At 28.1% G+C, this 6,883-nt stretch overlaps 1 long non-coding RNA gene across 1 annotated transcript; it reads left to right on the top strand.

Moving 5' to 3' along the window:
• Positions 1 to 2,999: 2,999 nt before the first annotated feature.
• On the top strand, positions 3,000 to 6,377 carry LOC133802233 (uncharacterized). The gene is made up of 3 exons (XR_009877204.1): positions 3,000 to 4,083; positions 4,213 to 4,278; positions 6,297 to 6,377. It is a non-coding gene; the product is annotated as an uncharacterized LOC133802233 (long non-coding RNA).
• Positions 6,378 to 6,883: the final 506 nt, after the last annotated feature.

Genomic DNA, 6,883 nt, shown 5'->3' with positions numbered 1-6,883 from the left:
ATGAGGGTTTATTTTTTTTGATTTAAAGTGTTTAAAAATTGACATCTTCATATTGATTTTAATGAGAAAATCAATGGATGTCAAAGTGGTGTTTTCAAAAGAATCTCAAAGAGACTCTTAGAAGGTGCACAAAAGTTATTTAAGTGGTTTTGAGATTATTTAGACAACTAAAAGTGAAAATTAGTGATTCTTTGCTTGAGAAATTCTCACATGGTGTTTGTGTTCACATATTTTATTTTGTGAAATATATATATATATATATATATATATATATTTATATATAAAAAGCAAACCAAGTGAATGTTACTTTCAAAGGAGTATATCTTGCTTTTGCAAGTAAATAAATCAAAATAAACTAACATTGAGGTTTTGTTTATTTTGATCTATTGTGAGTTTATTATGTGGCTTGAGGACTCATAAGAATTTTGAGAATTATAAGTCTAGATTTATCTTGGAGGATAAATGACTTAATAGAAATGAAGAGATTTCTATTTTAAAGTGATATTTTATTATCACTTTATGTGAGAAATGTGGATGTGATGCTCCAAAGTTAATCAATTTATTTTGTTGATAGTGATTGATTAATTTGGTCATCCTATCAAATAGGTGATTTGGAATTCCACATTCTAAATTACCTTAGCTATATATGTATAGAATGAATAAATCTAGACATGCTTGATGTCTAAAGTTCTTAATTGTGAGAAATTTGGTTCAAGAATGAATCAATTTAAAACATAAGGGGAGTTTTAAAAACAAAAAGGTTTCTAGAATTAATATTCAAGAAAAATGTTTATCTTGGATATTGAAGTATAAAATAGTGGGGGTGTTGGCTAAGGTCAAACTCACTATTTTAAAGGTGTAACTATTTTAATCAAACTATAGCTAGCAACAATGTTTGAATAAAATAATAAGAAAATGATTAAGTATGCATACATGATAAAAGAAATGACTCAAATGGAATCATTTCTACATCTCAAAGGAATGAGACTTAAACTCCCAAAAGAGATTTATGATTGATGTTAACATATCTTAATACTAGTAACCAAGCTAGTATTAGGTTCAATAGGTAATAACAAGTCAATCAAGTGAATATTAGTAGTACTCAAAATTATGTCTCATCTACGATCTGAGTACTAGTGTGTTACCAAAATGAGGGTTAAAACTGAAATGTTTTTTTTAATAGAACTCAGTCTTGAAAAGACAAGTATTTTAGGGTAACAAAATACTGTAAGAATTCTACCTATATAGACCTAGGAGTGGTGTCGCCCCTCATGAGAATTGTGAGTCATTATAGATATTTATAAATTATATACACCCTGATTGTTATATGTTTAAATTGAGCTTTAAAAGTGAGACTAGACCATATATTTTGTGGCTTAAAAGATGATGTTTTTACTGAAATTGGAATTTAATGAATGGAAAACACGTACAAACTCATCTTATGAAAACTCAAGCCCACCGGTGGGCAACATCCAAACCAATCTAATTACACCAAACCAATCCAATCCAATTACAATTGAATTGTATTGGATTTGAATAATTGGATTTTAATTGGATTGGATTGGATCATGAATGACACTGTCAAAATCTAATTGAAAACCGATCAAATCCAATTACATGTAATATATATTATAAAAATATTTATATTTTTTTAATATATTATTATTCGCTAACTATTAATCTTTCCGTGTACACTTCCACACCTAATTAGAGGAGAAAACACTAAAAATACGCATCTATTATCATCCTTGTCTCTCATTTTCAATACTACTTCAAGCTTTTAGTTGGATTAAACTTGTAAGGTTAATAATTTTATGTAGTTTGAACCTAAATGATTGTTATTGTTTAGTTTTTAAGTGATTTTTTGTATTTTTTAAATTAATATTAAAAATCAAGTTCCAACTTAGTTTCGAAAACAAAAATCAAGTTCCAACTCGAAGTCCAATTAAAAAATCGAACCAATCAAAATACTAATTGGATTAGATTGGATTTCAGTGTTTAATTGGATTGGATTGGCTGTTGATTTTCAAAATCCAACCTTTAATTGGATTGGATTGCATTAGTACAAAAAGATTGGATTGGATTGGATGCCCACCCATATATAAGATCATATTGTTATGACACTTGATAAATTAAGAGGAAATTACATCAAATATGAGATTTTTTTTTTTGTATACTTCAGTTTTTTTTTCTTAAGTTTCTTATGACAATTTTTTTTTTTTGTTTACATTTTAATGGGAGTTTTTTCCCATATGTTTGTAATGTTTTATTTGTATACCATATTCTCATTTTATACAATTTTAGTAGCTAGTTTTAATATGTTTTGATGTTATTTTTATAATTTTAATTTATTTGTAATATTTTTTATCATTCATATTTTATAAAATATTTTTTACATTATTTTTTGAAAAACAAAATGTAATATCCATTTTCCCGGAAGGACAATTTCGTAATTTTTTCCACTATGTGCATCCTTGTCATTTTTTTTTTCTTTTCCTTTGATGGAATATTGAATATGCATGATTTCCAATGGCGATAAAATTCATGGTTTCTTATGTTTAAATATCTCGGAAATGATTGTAACATCCCAGCATGTGCATAATGCCAAATAAATAAATAATGACTCGGGTTAAAGTTATTATTTATTTTATGAATATTATTATTATTATGAGTATAATAATAATAATATGGTATGAGTTATTTTTTTATTTTTTTAGTTATTATATTATTATTATTTAAATGGATTAAATAATAATAATTATAAGCAATTATGAAATGACTATAATGTCCCCATTTTTGGGATTTGTTGAGGGATATTTTGAGGAAATTTTATGAAAAACAATATCTCAAATATCTTATTAAAAATTCATGATATAACAAGATATTAGTTATTTTAGTTGTTTAATTTTTTTAAAATAAATGAAAAATCTCTAGTTTTGTGGGAATTAGAGGAAGAATCATTCTACTATCAACAAGTTGTGTTTTACTCATTCATTTAATGTTATATCACGATCAAGAGAGTTCTGAGGGAGAGAAATCGTGGGAAGCAAGCTTAGAGAGAGAAAGAACCGTTTTTTTTCACAATACCTAGAGAGAGAAAGTATAATTTCGGGTTTGGGAAGCTTAGGGAAAATCTGGGTTGTTTTGATCATTTTAGATACATTATTTATGATCTAAGGAAGGTTTTTGATGTGGTAAAATGTAGTGCACCAAATTTTTTTTTTAGATTATTTAAATTTTTGCGTTTTATTTTATTTAAATGTTAAGTGTGATGAATTGTTTTATTTAAGTGTTGTTATTTTATTTAGTTAATTGTTTGTTTTATTTGATTGTTTATTATTTTATTTAATTGTTAGAATTGTTTGGTATAATCTTTTGAATTTAAATTTGTTAATTGTTTGTTTGGTTAATTAATTTAATAAGTGAATAGTGTGTAACATGTGTTATTTTACTATTAGTGTTACATTTTAAATAAATGTGACAATTGAGGTAATTATGTGAGTTATGATTGAATGCACTAAGGTGCATGGTAGATAGTGATGCACTCTAGTGTTTTAGTGTGTGCTAGTACATGGTAATAAGGTGCACATGTGTGGATTTTCTACACATTTTATAATTGCCATTTATGATATTTTTGGGTAGTTTATTTTAATAAGTAGGGAATTAAAGAAAAATAAAATAAAAATAAAGGAAATGGCATGTAGTGTGGACGTGTATGTGTAGTGGGAAAAGAATGGTTTATTCCATTTATTTTCTTGATTCAATTAAATTAAAATTAGAAGACCATGGTTATTTTAGGTAAGGATGTGATCATCTTTTTATTCCTTGCCATTTAAAGATAAAAATAATTATACAAAAATTAAGAGAAAATATGGAGAGAATAGGAAACTTACCTTTTCTTTTTATTAAGCCATTATGAGAGAATAAGGATAAAGGGGAAAGGAAAGAGGGGAAGAGCCATTTGCTCTTGTGGCTGCCGAAATTAGAGAGAGAGAGAGAGAGAGAGAGAGAGTGGCGTGTAGAGAGAGAGGGAGAAGAAGAAAGAAAGAAAGAAGAAGAAGGTGAAGAGGAACCCATCTTAGAGTATGTTCTCTTGTTTTTCTTGTTTGTCTAATCTCTTTTTATTGATTATATATTATTGATTTGTTTATTTGTTGTGTGTGTTTGGGTTCTTTCTCCTCCTCATGGTGGTTTTCAAATAAAAAACCCTAGGCTTGAACAAGGGTGTGAAGTTTGGGTGTTGATCTTATTGTGTTCTTGATTTTACAATCAAGAGAGGTAATGGTCTTTCTTAGCCTATATATTGGTTTTGATGGGTTTTTTTTTTAGGTTTTTGATGATGATGCTAATGGTTGATTATTGTAGGATTGATGATTATGATTTGTATATTTTGAGAATATGATTTGTTTAAAAAGGGTTCATGGGTATGATTGAGGGAATGGATTTGATAGGGTTTATAATGAGGAGATATGTTATGTTTATATTGCTATGGTTATCTTTTTAATCTTTGATTTATGTAAATGGTAAATGATGATTTTAGAAATATGATAAGAATTATGTTAGGGTTTTTGTAAAGGCATGTTCATGAGATATGGTGTTATGAATTTATGTATGCTATTGCCATGGTTATTGTTGTTGGATTTCATGTGTAGATTCAATGGAATAGAAAATTGGTTTTATAAGATTTCATGTGAATATGTTAGTAATATTAGAATCATGTATATAATAAGAGTATGATGAGATTTTGGACATGTATGATTTTATGTGAAATTTTTGGGATAAAAGATGAGTTTCATGAGAAATTAAGCTTGCTGATTTTTGCAAATAATTGGGTAAAAGTTTGATTTAAAAATGATTGGGTAAAAGTTTGATTTAAAAATATTGAAAAATGGTATTTTTAATGGTATGAATGCATATTTTGATAAGTTATGATTTTTTCTTTGTTTTGATTGAGAAAAATATTTAGATTCTATTTATTTGTGATTTTTGAAGAAAATAAATGGTGGCTGAAAGTTTGTTTTAAAAATGTTAAAAAAAATTGTTATTTAATTGTCACATATGGATTTTTGTTACATAAAACTAAGTCTTAAATAATTTAAAGCAAAATGTATTTTCCACACTTAAAAATATATTTTTCTCACCTCATTTATGTAACACAATGATAAAATTTATTTTTCTAAAGAAACATATTAAAAATAGGCATTTTAATTAAATCCAAGTTTTTTGGTTAATTCTTTGTAATTTGAGATTAATGAATGAAATTTGTCACATATTTTATTTTTGAGCTAAAATAAAATAATGTTTTGAGAAATTTAATCAACTTAGAAATTTTAAGAAAAATAAAGCATGTAATAAGTCTATTGATTTTAAAACAATAAAAGTAAGAAATGTAGAATTATCGTTTTTGAAAACGTCTCTATTACGCAATGTTCCCACGTATGCATGTTACATGCAACTCCACTTTTACGTCCAAAATTATGTTTATTATTCAACTATGTGGTTTTTATAAAACGATCATGCAAGTAAAATGGGTAAAATGAGCATTATTCTTTTCATGCTTTATGTGTAGTTAAGAATAATTGCATGTTATGTGTAACGGTTATTATGTGTGCAAGACCCATGCACACGTGAGTTGTGTGGAAGGGCAAAATAGTAATTTTATGAACCTAAGAAATGTTATTTTGATTATGATATAGGCTCGTTGAAAGATTGTGAAATTTCTTAGCTTGGACCTAAGGTAAGGAAGTTAGATAGATTCTGTGATTTTATGCTATGAATGGTAAGACTGTTGTATGAATGAATTGTTATGAATTATGAATGCCATAACGTGATGATATGTTGAATGTGATATGTGTATGGATGTTAGATACATCAAACCAGTTACGATGTTAGATACATCAAAGAGATTACGATGTTAGATACATCAAACAGATTACGATGTCAGATACATCGAACGAGTTACTAAGGACATTGAGACGTAACTCCTAGGGCGGACGCGCCGAGATTATTCAAGGACCAGTGATCTCCTGTTTACCTCATAGGGTGACATGGACAACTAGCGATCCATGCTCATCATGTATGTTGTATGTTTGTAATATGATGATATGTTACGATTATGTTATGATATGATGATATGTTACGATTATGTTGTGATATGATGATATGTTACGATTATGTTATGTTATACCATGATGTTTTAGATGAACGTTAGTGTTTGTTTTTGTTGTATTCTTACTTGCTTATTTGTTTGTACTTCCTTACTGGGTTTTTAGCTCACCCCCTTACTTTCCTTCCAGGTAGCAAATAGGATTTCTTTATGGCACGCGTGGTGACGTGAGGAGTTCTATCATCATGGGGTGTATGGCGTGGGGTAATCCTATGGACGGAGAAACGATAAACGTAGAACGCCATTTAAATTATGTTTTGTTTTTAAGAGACTTTCCTAAATTATCAGTGGGACTCAGTTATTTAAATTTTTGGTTTCTTTGAACTTTGCATAAAAATCTATGTTTTATTTTAAAACTTATGGCGCCAACTTGCATGGTTTTAAACAAGTCCCCCTGAGACTTTGATAATGAATGGTATTCTTTTATAAACTATGTTATGCGAATGTTTTGTAAGTATTAGTCTAGGGCGTTCTTTACATAAAAGGACCTAAAAGTGTTGTATTCGAAATCCACCATTTTTCACCATTAAAGTTAGGGTTTTTGCATAGTTTCATATTTGAGAGTGTTTAGATGAATTTTGGGTGTATGGAGGCGTGTGTACAAGCTTAGGGGAATCCAAGGATCAATTTGGACGTAAAGAATCAGAGTTTAAAGGCTTAGAACGCAAAGTGCATTTTTTGCTCCATTTTTGGCGGTACACCGGACTTCGAGAAGAA

The sequence above is a fragment of the Humulus lupulus genome, chromosome 9 (assembly GCF_963169125.1).
Source record: "Humulus lupulus chromosome 9, drHumLupu1.1, whole genome shotgun sequence".
Taxonomy (NCBI): Eukaryota; Viridiplantae; Streptophyta; class Magnoliopsida; order Rosales; family Cannabaceae; genus Humulus; species Humulus lupulus.
Note: the sequence above shows the minus strand (reverse complement) of the source record. Positions and strands in the feature narration are given on the sequence as shown.